Below are 21,603 nucleotides of genomic sequence, written 5' to 3'. Positions count from 1 at the left end.
ACATGTCAAAGTTCTGATGAAAGGTCACGACCTGAAACATTGACTCCCTTTCTCTCTCCACAGATGCTGCCTGGCCTGCTGTGTATTTCTGGCATTTTCTATTTTTACTTCAGATTCACAGCATCTGCAGCATTTTGCTTTTGTAGAAAGAAGTTTACTCTGTCCTAAGCATTCACTTTGCTGAAGATGGTGGGGATGGGGGTACCCAGAACGAAAGACTCTCCCAGTGTTCACAAAACTCACCAGAAGGATTCATGATGGCTTTGCAAAAGTGCAGTCTGTTGTGTGATGCGCAGGGCCATTGGAATACAAGATGTTGTGTTGTGGGGTTGAGCAGAGGCTCACGTCCAAGATTTGTTAAGTCAAGGCCCTGTCTGCCCTCTCAGATGGATGGCAATGTTTGAAGAGCAGCAGGAGAGTTCTTCCCAGTGACCTGGCCAATAGTTAATCCTCAACCATCACCACTAAAGCACAGATTATCTAGCCATTTCTTTTTGTGGGAGCTTACTGTGCATAAATTGGCTGCCACATTCCCTATATTAAAACAGTGACTAGACTTCAGAAACACTTCATTAAGTTTCCTAAGGTGATGAGCTGTGCTATATAAATACAAGGTTTTTTTTCCCTCTTCTCTTATACATTGTGCTGGAACACACCCCTACTAAGAGTTTGTAGGTGAAACTTCTTGCTGCTTCATTTGTCAACATTTTCTTAACGGCTTGTGGGATGTGGGCATTGCTGGCAAGGCCAGCAATTTATTGCCCATCCCTAATTGCCCTTGAGAACTGTACTAACCCATCTAGTATTATGGACAGAAACCAGTGAGTGTTTGAACATCAATGAGGATTCAGATTGAAACCTTGACCCCACCCCCTATCCCCATCATGCATGTTGTTGCACTTGGGGGCAAGTGGTTTTGCTGCCAAATGGTGTAGCGGTGTGTTAATGCTCCAATGCACCCTGCCCAGATGACTATGATGTTGTGTCAGCTCTTGCTGTGGTAGGACATCTAATGGGGTTTCTACAATTAAACTTACCCTTGCATGTTTAAGCTTATAAACTTTTAACATGCCAAATTGCCGAAAGTGCATGCTGATAAAGTCCCAGCAAGCGTAACTGGGCATCTGCGACCCTGGGTGTACAGGCAGTGTCTCCTTAACCAATCAGATGAAGGATTGTGAAATTAACAGAACAAGAACTGTGAAGGAAGTGTAAATTAGAGTGGGTGAATTCAATGTCAGATCAGGTACAAAAAGATAAATAAAGAGGAGCAAAAATTATTGGACTGTGACAAGAGAGAAAAGAAGATAAGATAGCATACCAGAAATACAAATTAGGAAGGTAGAAATGCAGTTATATAGCATCTTTCATATCTTCAGGATGTCTCAAGGTGCTTCATGATAGTTAAGTATTTTTGAAGCATAGCCACTGTGAATAGTTGACACATGCAAAGTCTTACGAACAGCAAAAGAAATCTATTAGCAGTTAATTTTTCTGAGTGGATGAATGTTGGCCAGTGTTTGGGTTTTGAAACGCAATCATTACCAAGTGTCCTACCTAGCTTGCCATAGTCATGTGAACTCTGCCATGAGGGAATGTCTGGTGGGGTAGCTATGTTACATTTAGTTCAATAAAGACATTACACTAGAAAAACCGCAGTCTTTGAGCTTGTAACAGCCAGGATACCAGGAGGACTGCCTGCTCTCTTTTGAACAGTATTGGGATGTTCTACCTTGAACAGGCAAAGTAGGTCTCAGTTTAACATCTTATCTGAAATACAATTATTCTTCAGCAATGCACTGAGACACTAGTCTAGATTATGTGCTCAATTCTACACTAGGTTTTTGACCAATATTTCCTGTAGGCTGATGTGTGTAGCATCACGACAGTCCCCAGGCAGGCCCCTTTAAGTTGGCCCCTTTGAGTTACTGCGCCTGTGTAACCACACAGGAAACTCTAAAAGGGCCCTGTACTTAATATATCACCGGCGTACTCCAAAGGAAAAAAAAATACAGGGTATGTTGGTTTTGACCCACAATCTTCTGATCCAGACAAAGGTATACCACCATTGATTGACAGTATCAACATCTCAAAATGCAAAAGTGGGGGGAGTCTCCATTAGACACAGAGCTGCTGTTACGCACTGTAATATTCAACATGGTAGTCTTTGAAGGAATGATCTATTCTGTCCAACAGAGAACTCGATGCAACATAAATGTGATGAAGAGAAACAGACAATAATAGAAGATTATGAAGAACACATTGCTTCCATCCTCGATAAACACAGAGAAGAGATGGAAGTGAGTAGAATCATTTTTTAATATTGTACCTGCTGGGGTAAGTGAAGTGTCACATTTCATGACATTTTGACCATGGGTGGAATTTTATGCCAGCGGGATTTTACAGTCCCGCCAAAGTCAAGAATTCAATGGACATTTGAATGGCTCGCCTCGTTTTACATCTCCACCCCTGTTGCGACGGGCTCATAAAATTCCACCCCATTTTTCCACAGATAAGAATTGAAAATATGAATTACTTTGAATGGCAGGTCAGGAAGGGGAAACAACTACATGGGACTGGCTAGATGGGCCTGTGGCTCCTTTCCTAACGGTTGGCTTTGTAGGTACAACATCCACAACTTGAATTTATATAGCGCCTTTAACATTAGCCATTCCAAGGCCTTTCATCGCAAATGTTATCAAACAAACTTTGACAGCAAAATGCATAAGGAAAAATTAGGACAAGTGACCAAAGGTTTGATCAAAAAGGTAGGCTGTAAGAAGCACCTTAAAGGAGGAGAGATGGAGGTAGAGAGAACGAGAAGTTTCAGGAGCAAATTCCTGAGCTTGAAGCCTTGGCAGCTGAAGGCACAGCCGCCAATTGTGGGCAATGAAAATCAGAGATGCTCAAGAATTGGAGGAGCACAGATATCTCAGAGGGTTGTGGGGCTGGAGGAGGTTACAAAGATAAGGGGACGTGAAGCCATTGAAGGACTTGAGGACAGGGATGAGAATTATTAAATCCAGGCTTTGCCGGATCAGGATGCCAATGTAGGTCAGTGAGTACTGGGACGATGGGTGAACTTGATTGGATGTCAGTTAGGGTATGGGCAGAAGAGATTTGGTTGAGCTCAACTTTATGGAGGGTGGGAGCTGGAGAGGCCAGCTAGGTGCGCATTGGAAAAGTTGTCTGAAATACCACCAAAATTAGTGTTTATCTCATTGGTGTTTATTGGATTTTTCAGAGGTCAAACTGACTACATCTCAAAAATAATCCATTGTTTTTCAAGCCCTTTAGAGCATCCAGATACGCTATATAAATGCAAACTCAACATTAATTCTTCAGGAATGCAGACCACCCAGCTTAGCACAAGCTCTTTCTACATGGAAAAGCACAGTAGCCAAAATTGAGCTTGGTTCATAAGCAAGTTGAGGGTTGAGAGGAGGTTGAAGGTAAAAGCTTTTTAGGTGGTTGTAATAAACTTGGAGTGCAGGATGAGTTTCTTGTAAGAAACAGTAAACTTTATTTACAGATTCCTGGTGAGGCTGCAGGCTTGTTCCAAGGCCAAGGCTAGAAAGCTCCACTTCTAAGATTCCACACGCTTAGGGCTGGTTCATCTGTACAGTCACATGACCCCCATAACAGTAAGAAATGGTTTAACTCACAATTACTACGTTCTTCCCCCTTTAATTTTTTTACCCTCTTATTTACAAAAACATTTTAGCCCATATTATATACAATGACATATAGTTCATGCCGTTATAAATTTAGTTTTTGAGGAGGTTTTTGGATTCGGGTGGAGCGACGCAACTCCACAACTGGATATGAGTCATGCGTGTCAACAGCTTGAGCTGGACAACATGTCAAGAAGTTATGTCACTGTTATGATAATGCAGTTGGTAAAGGCTGAGTTGTTTAAGTCCCAGAGAGAAACTTGAATAACTGTCATAACCTATATTTTCAATTGATATGTTTGAGATGCAGCTCTGAGTTCAGCTATAAAACCACCAAGCCTCAAGCGGTTTATTATATAAAACTAAATTAAACATTTATTAATTTAACAACAAATTAAACACACATTCATGTCTACAAATTACTACCATAACAACTTTTAAACAAATCCCCAAATTAACCACTCCCAGGTAAATCTTCACCAAGACAACAGTAACCCATAGACTTTAAACAGACACCAGGCAATGCACATTTGATTTTACAAATTCAAAATGAGGTTCCTTTCAATTTGGTTCCTTTGCAAACACAGTTGTAGGCTTACAGGCTTGTTAGATCTTAAATGCCTCTGACCTACACACACAAATTCCTTTCTGTTTATACCCAGCTTCCCCTCTAAATGTAAATTTTCCATTGTATCCTAGGCTTTTTAATTTTACCTCTCCTAACAATAATCCTTTCATTCCACCAATTTTATTAGTAATATAAACACATTGCTTGGTGTCTCCCAGCTAGGTGCAAGATTTTACCCATTGTTTTGAATGGTTTAATTCAACAAATGCAAATTTACACTTTACCTTCTACTCCTTGGCCAGGATTTTCCCCTCGGCAATTTGGGGGTGGGGCCCGCTCACCGAGGGGAAAATGACTCGGGATGACGTCGGGAGGAATCCTCGATGTCATCCCGGTCCCCTTAAATTTTTAGGAAGATGGGCGGACAGCGAAATCAGATGTCCGCCTGCCAACCTGTCAATGGCTAATTGAGGCCATTGACAGACTAATTGAAGTAATTAAAGACCTACCCGTCCAACCTTAAGGCTGGCGGGCAGGCCAGGAGCCCCAGCGGGCTCCAGATTATTCATGAAACTTCATCCACTGGCGGGATGAAGTTTCATGTCTGTTTTGTAAAAAAGTAATAAAGTTTATGCGTTTTTAATTAACATGTCCCATCTCGTGTGACATTGTCACATGAGGGGGACATGTTAAGAATTTTTTAATGTTTCCATTTTTACACTTAACTTACCTGTCACGAATCTCCCTGAGGCAGCACTTTGCCTCAGGGAGAAGTACGCTCTTTCGCGTGCATGCATGGAAGAGCGCACTTTGACAGATGGGGAATCCCTCCCCCCCGGAACAGGAAGCGGGATGTCGCTGGGCAGGCCTTAATTGGCCCGCCCACTCAAAATGGCGGCGGGCCCCGTTTCAGTGGCGGGGGTCAGCTGGCCGCCAGCCGCCAAGCTGGTGGGGCCCGTCCGCCATCCGAGGGCAAAATTCTGCCCCTTATGTTTATCTAATTAACATCTCAAGCTACTATACATCAAAGCACTCAAACTAGCTGGCATTAATCCAATTAAGCCACACATAGACACACACATGGGGCAAAATTTTTAGCTCATTGGGCATGCGTGCGCCTGACCCGACCGAGCATAAAATGACGTCAGGTGAGCGTCCCGACCTCATCGCGCACTCGCGCGATATTTCGGTCGGTGGGCGCATGCCGGAGTTGGCAGCGCACTGCCGGCAATTAAAAGGCCTATTAAGGCCAGCAAAGTTCATGCTCACCCTCCTCCCTGCCCTGGGTCGTGGGTTCATGTCCCACTCCCGGAAACCAAGAACTGTGATTGTACTCGAAAGAGTTGCAAACTGTGACTGTTGATAACTCGAAAGAGTCTCCTCCCTGCCCTGCCCTGCACTGAGCTGGACATTTCATGCTGGGCGGGCCTTAATTGGCAAAATCCTGCACTTTATGTCGGGCCATACATGGGAGCTTTATTTCCATCTTAACATCCTCCTAATATGCTTGCCTTAAATTCTTGTCTGCATTATTTTATTACTAATTTTAAACCTATTTATTTTAACTATGTTAATATACCAAATAGAAATCAAGTGCCTGAACCAATGCACGAAAAATATCACATGGAGGAAATTAAACCCCTTGGAGTACAGTTCTGATCACCAGCTTCAACAGGGACACTGATATGTTGGAGGGGTTCAGAGAAGATAGATGAGAATATAAAGAGGGTCAGGGAGAATATGCTACTGGATTAGAGAATCTTATGCTTTGGGGTCCAGAGAGAAGAGGAATTTAACTGAGATATATTAAGTATTGGGCATGGTGAATCACAAAAATTACTTCAAGTTAAGGCGGGTCGGAAGGACAAGGGCCTGAATTTAAATTGGTCAGAAGTACATTTTAAACAATATATGTCAACTTTTCTATGCTAAATTCCCGTGTCCACCTTTAGAAAATTGTCACACTGTAATTACACCCCTCACCAATGGAGGTGCTGGAAGATGTATGAAAATGTAAAATGGGATTAGGCTGGATAGCTCTTTTGGGGGTGACACATGCCTGATGGACTGAATGGCTTCCTTGTGTGCCATGAATTTCTGTGATTCAATTAACTCTATCTGAGCCTGGTACAATTTTCCCCTGCCTCTGAACCCTGAAAATGAAGGCTATACTTCGGTTTTGATTCCCCCACGTACAACACCAAGGGAGTATGACAAAGCATTAGCAAACATTCCTTTACTGAAAGGCCGTGTCATGTACCATCTGATATGGTGGTGATCTTAAAGCCATTAGGGGTGTTCAGGACACAGTTGTATGTTAAGCTGGGTGTCCTGCACTCCAATAGACATGCACATTATTGTCAAGTTAATACTGTAGCTTTGCACCAATAAAGTGCTTAATTAAGACTATTTATTTTAAAATAATTACTCCTTAAAGCAAATTGCCTCAGCCTCTTACTTTTTAATTGTTTAACCTTCATCTCCTCAAGGCTTTTTGAAGTTGCTATCCAGCAGAGGAATTGAGGATAAATTAGCTAGAGACTCTATTGATCAGTGCCAATCCTCATTTTGTCCAGTCTGGAATTCCAACTAGAGACCTCTATGACCTTAATATTTTGCTTTGCCTGAATGGATGATTTAGCTCACATTGTGTTTAGCCCAATGTAAAGCATATCCCTTTGAGTTCATCACTTCCCTTTCGCAAAAAAAAACATACTGGATGGAATTTACAATCATTTCTCCATTGCATGTTTAAGGGTTAGAGGCAGAATTCATCTTCTGGTGAATTTTTCTGTCCTGTGCTCTGAAGGCTATCAGTCGCCAGCCCTCTCCTATCGTTGGGAGCAGCGACTGTTTAGGGAAATGGTAACTATTCGTGGGTGAACTTCGATGGCAAAACATGGGTTAAAAGTTATTCAATCATGGGTGATCACAGAGAGCTCAATCTAGGCAGCACTCCACGTGCACTTTCGACCAGGGCTCATTTGGTCAACAATCAGAAGCAGGACCCCAAGTTAATCTCTCTGAGTTAAATCCCACCAACAGTACCTTCCATTCCCTAACACAGGGATGCTGTGGCCAACAGTATGGCCCCATTCCTGTCTTTGCCAGCCCAACTCAGATCATCTGACTCAGCACAGTCTAGTGATTTTCCTGTTTTAGATGATGCTGTGCCACAAAGTATATTTACCCACATATTGACGCTCATTTAATTATAAACAAAGGTTTTAAAAAACAGTTGCAACTAAATGTGAACTTTTAATTTCATCCCTGCCTCAAGGTACCCCAACAAGCTCTTTGTCTTCTAAAAATAAAGATACCTACAGCATTATATAAATAATGGATGCTTTTGACACATTCCCATTAAGTTAGCTGCCGCCTGGACTTGGATTTTCCAGTTTGCAAGGTACAGAAACAAAAACGTTATTTTTGCAAATGGCCTACAATCGAATCTAACACTATGCCTCTGCTTTCTCAGGAGGCTGCTAAGCAGTATAGTTTCATTATGGAAACGATTGCGGAGCTGAAAAAAGCAAGGCAAGAGAACAAGGTATAAACATGTTCCCTAACAAGAGAAGGCCTAACTATCTGCCACAATCTCCGAAAGCATCACAATCGCTGGGTCTTCCACCATCAATATGGGGGTTGGGGAGGGGAGGGATAGACTTGACATTCTGCAAATATAAAATAGCTTTGCAGGGCCAGAGATGGTGTCCTGCAGTAATTATGACTTAGTGTGCAGTTAAAACCCAGTTCCACCTTATTCAACATGGTGCAACTTTTTCAGAAGTTTTTAGAGCAAGATTAATAGTATAAAAAGTGTTGGAAGTTTAAGTCAATTAAATGATTTCTAAGAGTTCCAGCTGTGGCACTTTTAGAAGTGCACCCTGTGGAGGAGTGGGGAATCCCTGTCAGCAACTTTTGGATTTCTGCATTAAACTACACGTGTGGGTGCCAGAAGCTGCTGTCAGTTTCACAGAGTAATGGCAGCAAATACTGACAGTTTCACTGCCCTTACAACTGCAAAATCTGGGCCTATGTTGCTAGAGATTTATAAAGGATTCTTTTAATCCCACAGTCCTGAAGGTTTTATATTACAAACTGTAACATAATTGGGGTTATGAGGTTAAAAGACAATTGTCACCCCATTCTCCTTCCCTTTCCAACTGATAGTAATAATCATATCATTCCCCCAGCTTCTCATTCTACCTCAGCATTGTACTTCATGGGAAGCCATGTACAAGTGCAAGAACCTCAATGGCTCACAATGAGAGGAACCCAAATTCTTTACAGCTGCTAATACGTTTTTATGCATGCTATTAATCACAGTATCTTATGTTATCTTTAAATATTTTTTAAGGAGACAGCCATTTAAGAAATAAATCTGTGTTAACATGTGGTTGACTCTTCACAGCTCTGAAGGGAAGCTAGGGATGGGTAACAAATGCTGGGCCTTGAATGAATAAAAAAACACAAGCAAATTCCAACAAGCACAAATATACCCCTAAACTGTATTGTTCACAATTAAATAACTGTTTCAAGAGCAGTATTCTCGTGGGGCTGGGACCAGTTTGACTGCAAATTCTCAGATAGTAAGCAGCATATGACCGAGGGGATATTAGTAAAGGGGGGATAATTTACGCTGCTAAACATAGAAGCTTGAAGTAACATTAGGCCTGTTGTTGTTTTATAGGATCTGAAGGATCAGCTGGAAAAGAAGTCCAAAGAATTAAAGAATCAGGCTCAATATCTAACTTTTCTTGAATCGCAGCAAGCAACAAATGTAATCTGACATTCTATCGCCTCCTGGTAAACGGGTCTAGCTCTGGGATCATAGTGCTGGTTTATGACAAAAGGATTTCCAAAATCTGTTTGTTAAAACTGGTCATGGAAACAATATTAGGTTACTGTTTAAATGTAAACGTGCCAGCTTAGTTCAGTTGTTAGCATGTTGAGCTGTGAGTCAAAATGGCATATGTGCATGCACCATACAGGCTTTAGAGATGTAAACTAACTGATGCTCCAGCGTAGTACTGAGAGCTGGCTGCATTATTAGAGGCTCCTTCTTTTAGATGAGGCTCTGAGTCTGCCTGATCAGATAGCTGTTGGAGACCATCAGGTTATTTGAAAAAGAGCGAGTCCTCCTATGCCCTGGTCAATATTCCTTGTTCAACTAATGCCACTGGTGAAAAAGATGAAGTGGTCATTTGTGGGATCTTGCTGTCCGCATACAAGTTGCCATGTTTGCCTACATAACTATCACTGTACTTCGAAAAGTAAGTGCTCTGAAATGTGAAGGAGAAATGCCATGTTTCTTTGAATACTTCCTGGTCACTCTCAGTGTTGCCCGCACAGGAAGCACTCAGCGTTTTCGGGCACGCGTCACGTTGGGCAGGCCTTAATTGGCCCGCCCACGTAAAATGGCAGCACGGCCCCGATCAGGGTCGCTGATTGGGTTTGTGCCCACCCCCGCCCGCCCCCGCACAACCCCCACAATGGGGGGAAATTTCTGCCCCAAGTGTTTCAGATAGCGAGTTCATTGACCAAAGAGAATAACTTCATTTTCTCCAGCTGGTCAGGCAGAAGTTTTCACATCTGCTTCAGCATCGCCCCCAATTCTTCCTCTGCACGGCTGCCAGGAGGCAATAGGAGACAAGGGAGGTTCTTCTTAGTGCTTCAATGTTTGGGCATGGCTCAGGTACAGAACTGGTTAGAATAAGATTGAACTAGTCCACCCTTCCTTTTGGCCAATCGTTACACGTTCAGCCTGTTTTAAATATTACGTTGATGAAAAATGTCTTATTTTCAAATCACACAATCAATATTTCAGAGAGCCATGCTGGCTGAAATCGAAGGAACCTATAAGACAACTATAGGTGCGATGAAGAAGAAATATGTGGTTTCCATAAAAACTTTAGAGGATCAAAACCTCGACCTAAAGTAAGAATCAAACCTGTGTTCTGCATCTGTCTGTTAAGAAATCACATTAACAACTGACTTCAACAAAAGCACTGCTGGATCCAATGCCCTCAGTTTGCTGGGGGCTAAAGGATCTGGGTTACACGCTTGTTTTGGGATGACCCAAGTTGGTACAGAGGCAGGGGACATCAGTAGATCATTGTTAGAATAAACACATGCTGTTTATTTACAAACTAAACTCAGCAGCTACACTTGTGTGCTCACAACTCAAAACTCTGTCTTCACTCTTCAATGTCTAACTCAAGACTCTCACAGAGGCATCCTGCACTACTCTGCTACTGGGTATTAAAATCATGTGATCTTACATTACAACACTTGTCTTAACGGTATGTTACACATCAGATTACTACATTCCTCCCCCTTTTCTGAAAAATGCATTTTACAATTTTTTTTCAATATATCAATATCAATACATATTTACACAATAATCAATAATTAACAAAGCCAGTCTTTCTGGGGGGTTTCCTTATGCATGTTGCTGTGGTCACTTTGATAAACGGACCACAGGAGTCTCAGGTACAGGTCACGATCGTTTATTCGAGCAATTGCAAGGGGAGAACCATCTCAATGCAGCTTGAGATAGCACTCTGCTAAATTACAAGTGTTCAACATATTTATACATTATTGGTCACATACAAGAACAGTTTCCAGGTTCCGATCTCGTCAACATATAAGTTTACATTAAACAGACATCTCTGGTAACAGGTACATGCTTCATATGTCCCTATTTTTCACCCAGGCAGAGATCTTCCCTCTATCTAAACTAGGACCATCTGTTCTTCCCCTATCTGTTGAAGAGCACACTTAATCTTAGTTGTTATTGCCAATGCTCTGACTGCAGTCCAGCTCCCAAGGCCTTTCTGTTGCTTTCAGGCCCTAAGGCTGTGCAAGGTTCATCTGGTAACCTTTAACTGTTAATGTGCTTGGTAGCCCTGTTTGTGTGGAGATTTTAAGTAATTCATTCCCTTTCAATAAATTCTCCCTTACCATAAATTCTCATTTACTTTCTTCCCCCTAACAGTCCCCCCTTTTGGCCCTTGGCTTAGCCCAAGGTGGCCAACTACAGTGGTACTGTCCGTCCCGTTACGCACCGCCGCCCATTGATGCTGGCCAGTCATCCAGCTTTGGGTTGTAAAAGGTATCGTCAGACCACCTGTATCATCTGGCCATTCAATTCAGGCCTCTGGCTTACTAAATTTCATCCCCGCCAGTATAAACTCCCCCAGCGCTACTTTAACTAGGGAATGGGAGGTAATCCGAATCCACAGGTGTATTTGTACATTTGAGCCCCAGTTCCACCACCATGTGGAGGAACCTATTTGCTCGATATCCTCTTTTAAGGCTCTAACCTGTTGCTGCAGTTTATAGTAAGTTCTGTAGATTTGCTGAGCCTGTCTCCAAATCGTGGTTAGGTGCTTGGGTAATAAGGGAATTTCATAGGACAACTGGTTCAAATACTGTCAGGTTATCCTTAAGGCTTTCCTTGACCTGAATAGAAATCATTCCTCTCTTGTATATTTCGACCAGTTCCACTTTCCCTACCCTCGCTGGCGCCTGTGGGTGTATGCACACTGAATGATTATGGATGGGGCATATCCGGTTGTTCCCATACTGGATTCTTTCCCGCCACGTGGTGATACAATATCTCCCATTCCCTGCATATGCAACATGGGTCGGTTCTTTTGCAGCCCATATAGTTTCCATTGCACAGTTTGCTGCTGCTTTAAATCCACTTAGCTTCATCTGTCTCATATATTGGGTGTGCATACTACTGTGGTGGGCTCTATCCTACACTCTTCTAATGTGGTGCTAATTATATTCCCTTCTATGTCTACTGCGTATGGCGGAATATCGTGATACTTAATATAGTAATCCTGAGAGGTATTACTAATACAATGCCTATGAGCATATTCACTACAAATTCAACATTCATTCTATATATACATGTCAAACCCCTGAGCTAGCAACCGGTCAAGTCATGATCCTTGTGTTGTGAAAGATTAAATAAATGCTCATTAGTTACCCATAAAGGAACTACCCCTTCACTAATCTGTCTTAAATTCTCTCGGGCTTGTTCCAGTGCCCAAGATCCATAGGTGCTGCAAACATGATTTCTGCGTGTTTCATCTGAAATATTTTTTTATCCCAATCAGTTTGTAGATAGTCCCCGCATCACTTTTGAGCACGGTAGCCAGGCTTTGGATTAACCGTGTCATGGTCTGGTCTGTATTTAATTGGGTGTTATGAATTCCCTGTCCCCGCTCTAGAATCTCCTTAAGCTTAAAGCTCAGGGTCCAGACCTTCTGGTCAACAGTTGCCAGGTTCTGAATTAACCACTGATGTCCCTATATTGAATATTGTAGCGGCATCATTTATCAGGCTGCGCTTAACGCGGTTCCCTCCCAAGCCTGATCACATCTCGCCGTTGAACTGAGATGCTTCAGTCATCAGCTGGCCCATCAGAGCTGTATAGATTGCTCGAATATGGGTTGAGCACCACTGGGGCAGGGCAATTCTGGATATGTTTAAGACTACGGGTACCAGTTCATGGTGTACATTATCATACAAAACTTCTGATTAACCAGTTGGTCCTGGATGCATAGTTGGACAAGGTGGGTCAGTCGGTGTGGTTTTAAGGGCTTCAATTATCTCTACTCGGACTGTGGAGGTAGATGTGGGAGGTGGCTGGATAGTGGCTGTTTTGGGCGGATCCCCCATGCCCGATCTGAAGCAAACCCTTACGACAATTTGAAAGCATTTGTTCTCCTACTGTTACATTTATCATTCCCCGTTGCGTGTCGCATTCGGCACTGTCCGTGCTGTACCAAAGTTCCACCTGCGGTGCAGGATGAGCAATGATGATCCCCAACCTTGTTGCCAGTACTGATACACCCACGACCAGGATCGCAGATCTGTGGAGACATTAACATCAGCTCCCGTTCTCCAGGTTACCGCTTGGTCAATTGTCATGTATCTTTAACTGTGTGTAATGCCTCCATATACTTCCCGTTCTCATATCCACAAGTGCGCATGTATCACCTGTCATAATTACCTCGTATGGTCCATGCCTGTTCACTCCGGGCTCACCTTGACCATCACCTTATTCCCCACTTGGGGGGTGGGGGTCCATTGTTGCTCTTTGGATTTGCCTGTTTCCATATCCTTAATCACCTGTCAGTCTCTGACTTCCTTCCTTAACTCATGCAATTGCTTACTTATTTCCCTCACATAGTCTCGCATCCTTCCTTTTAGTGGTCCTACATCTCCCACTCCTACTATGATTCCCTCGGGTAACTGCATTAATCTCCTTGTCATTATTTCAAATGGGGTGAACCTGGCGGTCCTGCTTGGGGTAGCCCCTAAAAAGGTGCATTAGAATATTGGGCTATTCCCTGTCTCTTGAATTGCTTTTGTGATTGATTTTTTTTAAGTTCAGTTCATCCTTTCCACCATCCCCGAGCTCTGTGGCTGGTAGGGAATGTGGAATTTCTGTTTATATTTAAATTTATACATTTCTTAAATGACTCTTCCTGTGAAATGAGTTCCCTGATCTGAATCCATCTGGATAAGCCCCCTCCACTCCTTTCAGTCTACTGTCTCCTGCTGCTGTCCCACGTCGGACCTCAATTCCTTAAAACTGCCAACACAATTCTACAATGCACCTTCTTATCCTATTTTTCAATGGCTCAGTATCTTCACTTCCAGTGATGGTTCTCTCTGTGAGCCGCTTAACTCTGTCTGTAATCATAGTGTTAATCCTGTGGTCTTACTTTTTGTACCTCGCAGGCACATTAATATAATCAGTAATACATCTATTTAGCCTTTTTCCAGCTTTCCCTTTACCTATATCCATCTTGTGGTAAATTGTTGTTTCAGTATTATTTCTCCTTACATTTCAATTCTTGAACTACAGATTCCACGTAGTTTTACCTCTAAGTTTATTTTCCCCTCACCATGATTATCCTAAGATTCTCTTGATGTCAATTTCTCTATCATCTTGATCGTTTATAATGTTTCCTTGCTCTTTAGGCCGTATTAACTGTTCCGTGTCAACGAGGATCTCTGTCTCTAAATCTTTGCTTATCTCCCCCTGTGCGTTTCCAATGTCTCAGTTGATGGCCAGATTATCAAATTCACTTCCCTTAAAACAGTTTGTATATTGTGTCCTCTTTCCCTGACTCTTTCTCCTACTTGCCTCATGCCATTTTACACATGTAACAGCTACCATCTTATCTTGTTCAGATTGCCTGGAGAGACTTTAAAATAAATAAAATATTCTCATAACAGTTTTAAAAACAGAAACCAGGCATTGACATGTTCCTCATCTTCTTCTCAAACATTTTATTGTCTCAAAAGTAACCCACTAAATTGTGTCTGACCCGTTTCTTTTAGAATTATCCCAGATTCATTAGGTCAGCCAAAAATTGGATTTCTGCCAAACTTTGTCAAGGTCTTGAGCTTAGCTTCATATTTTGGGAGCAGACTTTACAAATACAAAAGCTTGCAGCATTTGAATTACTGCCAATTGTTGTCAAACCTTTTAAAATGAAAATTCCCTTTTGAGAAATTATCAGGAACCAAACCTCAAATTTTAAACTTTGTAAGCAATGTAATTTACACTAACAAAATTAAAACAACCTCTTTCTTATGTGTATTGATTTGTATCCAAGTTATAATTCCCGTATGTTTATCGACACATTCTTTATCTTAGATGGCATCCTAGTGATTCAAAAGTAACCTGTTAAATTATACTGCACTTTATATCTCAAGATTGTCCCAAATTCAAATAACAGTGCTGTTGGGATGCAGATTTCCTCTCATATTTAATTCATCTCTTCAAAAGAAACTCCTTTTTATCCATTGGAACCACCAAGTTTATGCCTTTTAGTTTTCCTAGAATCCCTTGAAGTTCAGGTAATTTTTCCCCTCAGAATTTTAGAATACTAACTCGTATGAGTTAATGCAACTCGTATGTATCAATCCCAATTAGCTTGGAAGCTGGTGACACTAGTCTGCAAGGGGGTGGTACAAAGGTTGGTTCATCTAACCCTGTTTAATGACTTAAAACTCTCATATTCTAAACGAAACTTCAAATAGCAGTAGGGGAAATAAAGGGATCTTGAAGGCTCCACCTATAGGGACAATCAAACTGATGAAAGCTCACATTTCCCCTGCTACTGCCTGTCAGTGCTTATTAACTCCCCTAGGGGTACCCCCTTTCTCTCTCTTTCTCTCTCTCTTCAGCACAAGCAGCTCTTGTAGAGGACCTTTCGGGTCCCAATCATCCTTCCACATTTTCAGGAAAATCTCATTATCCCGCACGGGATGCGGTTCTCCCACTTCCGCTCTGCATAGTCCATTACGGACTCACCCTTCTTCTGTACTACGGACGTTATACACCCCCAATTCGTCTCTCTGTCCCCCAAGGCTTCCTTAACTGCCTCCTCAAAGTCCCTGTGCAGGGCTGTCACCTTCTCCCGATCTGGGACTTCCCCAGATTTCGCCCAGTCTCCACTTCTAAACTGCAGGGGTAATCTTCCCCAGATATCCCCTGAGCATTTAGCCTTCACCAGTATATGGGTATCAAGGGGGTACATTGCATGGAAATCTTGCCTTTCCCGCAGTTTGGTCCAAAAATCTGGGTTGTTATGCCGAGTTTTAAGTCTCAGCAGTTCTTTAAGCAAAACCTGCTTCTCTCCTGGGTTGAATGGTACCTGCTTAACTTTCTCCGTAACCCTCCCAATCTCTTCATCCTCCCTCTATTCCTCAGCCCCCTTTCTCCCTTCGGGTTTTAATTCGCCTTTCCTGACTTTACTTTTCCTAACAGTTACTGCCATAGGGGCCATGGGATTCAACAGGCAGTGGGGCGGTTGGTTCATATGAGGGCGGTTTTGTCCCAACTCCATCATAGGTTTCTCCTTCGGAGCTCTCCTCCTCTTGATCAGTATCACTACAAGCTGCCGCCACGGCTCTGACCTGTCCTGCATCTGACTTTGTCTCTGCACAATTAATTCATGCGGCTCTGACAACTTAGTTATTTGCGGTGTGTGCGGTCTACTTGTTTCACTGAGGTCTGGCCTGCGCGGCTTCGGCTAAGGTTGTATCTCAAACCGTAACCCGCCTGCGCGGCTCTGCCTCCTCTCAACTGGGGTCTGGCCTTCCTGCGCAGCTTCGGTTATGGTTATATCTCAAACCGTAGCCCGCCAGCACAGCTCCACGCCCTATTTCTGGCCTCCCTGTGCGGCTTTGGCACCGCTCGCCCGCCTGCACAGCTCCGTCTCTTACCCCTGGCGCCTCCTATCTCCTGTCCTGAGTCCTTCTCCTGATTCTTTGATACTTGACCGGACCATTCTCAGGTAGGCTTACTGCACTAACTATGGGTGGTACATAAATATACTCACCCACTTTGCAGATCTGACCCGAGGATCCGATCCAAGTATCCTGCCGACTACGCCAAATTAGTATGGTCACTTTGACAAACGGACCACAGGAGTCTCAGGTACAGGTCACGATCGTTTATTCGAGCAATTGCAAGGGGAGAACCATCTCAATGCAGCTTGAGATAGCACTCTGCTAAATTATAAGTGTTCAACATATTTATACATTATTGGTCACATACAAGAACAGTTTCCAGATTCCGATCTCATCAACATATAAGTTTACATTAAACAGACGTCTCTGGTAACAGGTACATGCATCATATGTCCCTATTTTTCACCCAGGCAGAGAGCTTCCCTCTATCTAAACTAGGACCATCTGTTCTTCCCCTATCTGTTGAAGAGCATACTTAATCTTAGTTGTTAATGCCAATGCTCTGACTGCAGTCCGGCTCCCAAGGCCTTTCTGTTGTTTGCAGACCCTAAGGCTGTGCAAGGTTCATCTGGTAACCTTTAACTGCCAATGTGCTTGGTAGCACTGGTTGCCTGGAGATTTTAAGTAATTCATTCCTTTTCAATAAATTCTCCCTTACCATAAATTCTCATTTACTTTCTTCCCCCTAACAATGTAGAACGTCTCAGCTCTACAGCTTCTGAAGATTGATTTGGAACCTCCTTTACTGTAGTTGCCTGAGCATCTGGTTCTTCAGTAGGTATCTGTAAATCTGTTTCTTCGACTCTTTCAGGTACAGTCGGCCCTTCAAACACATTTGTACTCAGTTGAGCTCTTTCAACAGGAGATGTTGATTCAGTGTCAAACACTGGTGGAATCATCTCCGGATATTTGGTTTCTCCTCTTCTTATGTGATCCACATGTCTCCTTGACTTTCACGTGGTAGGGAAGAGGTCCCATTACTGCACTTACTTCACCAAACAACCATGCTGGTCCTTCTCTAAAATTCTTCACAAATACTTTCTCTCCTACGTTAGATGTACTGTCCCGACTGTGACAGTCATGTCCAATTTTCTGACCTCCCTGCCTTTTTTCTACCCTGCCCCCCAAGTTTGGCATAATCAGGCTCAGTCTCGATTGGAGATGGCGCTTCATCAACAATTCCGCAGGTATGATACCTGTTGTCGTATGAGGGGTGGTTCTATATCGGAAAAGAAAACGTGCTAATTTAGTCGCTATTTCTACCAGATTTGAACGTCTGAACTGCTCTCTTGGCGAGTCCATTTGAAGAGGGTGGTATGGAGATGTTTTGACATGAGTAATACCTTTGAGCCTTGTGAATGGGTTCAATTCAGCACTTGTGAATTCTGTTCCATTGGCTGATACTAGCACTTCAGGTAGTCCATTATTTGTGAAATTTTGTCGTAGTTTATCTATTGTAGCGGAAGACATGGGCGACCTCACTTCGTATATGTCCATCCATTTTTAATGAGCATCAACAATAAGTAGAAACATTGTTCCCATAAAAGGTCCCACATAGTCGACGTGTACTTGTACCCGTGGCCTTCCTGGGCATTCCCAGGGGTGTAACGGAGCTGTTGCAGGTAATTCTTGTACTTGTTGACACTGCATACAACTTCTCACTAAGTTTCCTATTTCTCCATCCATACCCGGCCACCACATATAACTACGTGCTATAGCTTTCATTTTTGAAATTCAGGGATGTGAAGTTCAGATAAAAATGGCTTTTGTCCTTTCGGAGGAACAATCACTCGAGCTCCCCACAATAAAATACTTTCTTCTCTGGAAATATGGTTTCATTTCATCAGATTCTTGTTTTTGTGACCAACCATGAAGAACTTGATTTCTCACTTTGGATAAGACTGGGTCTCGGTTTGTCCAATCTTTAATTTGTCTTCCACATATCGGTGATGTTTTTGCTGCTAAGTTATCCCTTTTAATTTGTCTGCTAGCGGTGGCTGCTTCCCGCTTCTGAATAAAGCCCTGCACTTTTGTGCTCTTTTTGGTTGAGGCTTCCCGCCCAATGTGGAGGACGGCACCATTTTGCTCTCCTCGTATGGCTTCTGAGATCATATGATCTTACATTACAACACTTGTCTTAAAGGCATATTACACATCAGATTACTATAAGCACACAGTAACATTAACATTCACCCTGCATGTTGTATTTTTGTGCAAGTTTTTTTTTGCCTGTCATATTCCTATGGGTATGTGTTGGCATAGGGAGTACAAGGGGCCATGGAGGGTGGTTGGGGGGCCATGAGGTGGCACATGGATGGGGCGTGGGGAGTGTGTGGTGTGGTGAGGGATTTTTTTTTGTTGTTTTAATAATTTTTTAAAAATAACTCAAACAAAGTGCCAGTGCATAGAAGCAAGCCTTCCTATAGAAAAGAGCCCAAGGCTGTTCATTTTGTCCTGTTTGTTAAAAGCCCTCAGTGTTGGCATGGCTGCTGGTTTCTCTTCATTAACTTTGCCAAAAGGCTGGGCTTCACAACTTGGTTCAATCTTGTCCTCACTTAGCATCTGTACACAGGCACTTACAGTAAATGGCAGGGCAGGGGGTGCTCACTGGACTGAGGACCCTGATTTCAATACTGTTGTCTAACCCTGGGGCACTAAAGCCAATTGAATCACCCAACTGAAATCACATTGAATCACATCTGTAGAAGTGGGTATGATTCAACATACTGGAAACTTATGTGGTTCAATACCTACCCAGTATGACGTGCACAGTCTTTTGTGATAGGCAGGAGTTCTTCCATAAGTGAATAATTTTAATTATTTTCTTGGTTAGCAAATTCATGTTCAGTCCGTTTACTTCATTAAATAATTGAATGTTTTCTTTCAAACAATCAAGAATCTTTAAATTGGAACTGGAAGCTGCCTTAAGGCTGTGGAGGTAAAAAAACATTATGGTTTCCTAAAGATCTCTCGTTGAATGTTTTGTTTCTGAGTTGCTCTTTGCCACTGAATGGATTCTTTGATTGAAATCTCAATTAATGTTGACATTAAGAGCTGACTGAATTCCCATCACTGGCACTGAATAATTCCTTTAACTCAACTTACCATGTGAATGGTAAATTCTGAATGGCGCAGAGTGGCTTCATGAACTAGGCCATAGCAACAGGAAGAGGCTGCTCAGCCCCTCGAGAATGTTCCGTTCAATCTATTAGATCGTGGCTGATCTATAACTCAACTCCATTACTGGCATCATTCATCCATATCCCTTGATGTCCTTAGCTAAAAAAAAAACATAATCAGTCTCAGCCTTAGGCTAGGGTTCCAACTGAGAGCACTAGATCCCTCTGGTGTCATCCCAAAAACCCAGACATAAGTACCTTTACTTACTGACAGTTTATTCATGGTGTAAACTTTCCACACTTGACTGTAAAGTTCTGCAATGCTTTCCAATCCCCTGCAAATGGAAATATCTTGTTTTTGAAATAACATTTTATTTTGATTCTAGCGCTAAGCAGAATGACGGTGATGAAATGTGACACTTGTGCAATTTATCAAGGAAAAGCTTTGAAGTCAGTTTAGGGGTTTTGATGTGAAGATGGAAGAAGTCTTGTACAAGTGACAGAAAAATCCCTCACACTGAGACACTGTAAGGAAATGGTTGATGGGGGCATGTCAAAGTGGATTCCTAATCTGGCTGCTGGATATGTCTGGATTTTTAAATTCCACAGAAAGTCCACACACTGTAAACAGTATAAAAATAACCACGATTTCTTTCCCCTCCTCTTTCTTCAGGCAACTGTTTGCTGTAAAGGCTGAAGAATTATGCGCCCTTAAGGCAGCAATTGAAGAGAGAGAGAGACTAGATGAGCTCAAAAGGAAAGCAAATTTCCAGCAAGAACATGGCACAATCTTTGAAATGAGCAGTCCAGCCACGCCTGACATATTGCAATCAGAAACTCCGTCAGATTCTCAACTAGCGATCATCAAACCAGAAGACTAGAACTTGTCCACTTGTTTTGTGTAGGGAGGAGCTGGGGTTGGGTACAAAACTACAGCTGTGGAGCAGAAAGCAGCAAGGATCCTCCTTGACACTTTTTTTAACAAAAATTAATGGGCTCAAATGTACAAATGCTGATTGGCAGCAGTCTACTTTGGTCAATAAAATAAATTTGAACTTTAGAGCTCGTCACTCATAATGTGTCCGTTTACAAAACATCTGGTCCCCAGATGTGTCCATTTTTCAGGTAAAAATGTTGACAGGGTCTGCTGTTCTGACAATAGGGAACTTCAAAAGTCAAGCACGATCCTCTCCTTACTTGGGTGTCCAGTCATTTTCCCCTAGGGTTTCTGTATATTCTATATCATTAATAGCTTCACATATCCAGGTTCTAGGAATTTCAGTAAGTGGATAAATTATACAGGTAAATAAAGTTACTGCCAGGAGGAGAGGGGGGTTAATTTAAACCGCACTGATTTCTTCTCTCATCATCCATTCATAAACAAAAAATTGTTATGATTTGCTTCCCCCTTTTATAAGCAGTGGCATATTTCCCAACCCTTCAGCTTGGCGTGATCCAATTTCTATTAATAACCCCACAGCAAACTTGAGATAGGATGAACTCAAAAGGTGTAAGTTTCTTTGAAATTGCCAGATAGCTCCTTTTGTTCAAGGGTCACAGACAGACATAGATTCAGCTTTTTTAAAACATCCAGGTTTTAAAATTTTAAAAACAGCCGTGAGGATATCTATATCTGTTTTATAAAAATATGCAGGGTGAGGTCTTAGTCACCTCACAATAATCTGAGATATGCAGATGGCACTAATTATGGCAGATACAAAGGAAAATCTACAAAGACTCCTAGGCACAATTGTAATAGAAATGGATTATCATTAAATTGATACAAAGCAGAATGTATGATAATATCAAAGAAAAGGATTACACCTAGATGCAAAATAACAATGAAATTGAATGAAATAAAACAAGTAGAACCATTTTCCTACCTGGGTAACCTAATAACATCTGAAAGGGGAAATTGATCAAGACATCAGGAAATGCATAACACTTGCAA

General features: G+C 42.3%; 1 pseudogene across 1 annotated transcript in view; it reads left to right on the top strand.

Annotated features, from left to right (window-relative positions):
• The window catches only part of LOC144686249 (uncharacterized), a 31,709-nt pseudogene extending 10,999 nt beyond the window's left edge, over positions 1-20,710 (top strand). Inside the window, exons 6-10 of the transcript XR_013577882.1 lie at positions 2,197-2,300; positions 7,721-7,792; positions 8,936-9,025; positions 10,073-10,182; positions 20,326-20,710. The product of XR_013577882.1 is annotated as an uncharacterized LOC144686249 (transcript). The remainder of the gene's footprint in view (positions 1-2,196; positions 2,301-7,720; positions 7,793-8,935; positions 9,026-10,072; positions 10,183-20,325) is intronic.
• The last annotated feature ends 893 nt before the right edge of the window (positions 20,711-21,603 follow it).

The sequence above is a fragment of the Cetorhinus maximus genome, chromosome 11 (genome assembly GCF_964194155.1).
Source record: "Cetorhinus maximus chromosome 11, sCetMax3.hap1.1, whole genome shotgun sequence".
Taxonomy (NCBI): domain Eukaryota; kingdom Metazoa; phylum Chordata; class Chondrichthyes; order Lamniformes; family Cetorhinidae; genus Cetorhinus; species Cetorhinus maximus.
This window is presented reverse-complemented; position numbering and strand designations above follow the sequence as displayed.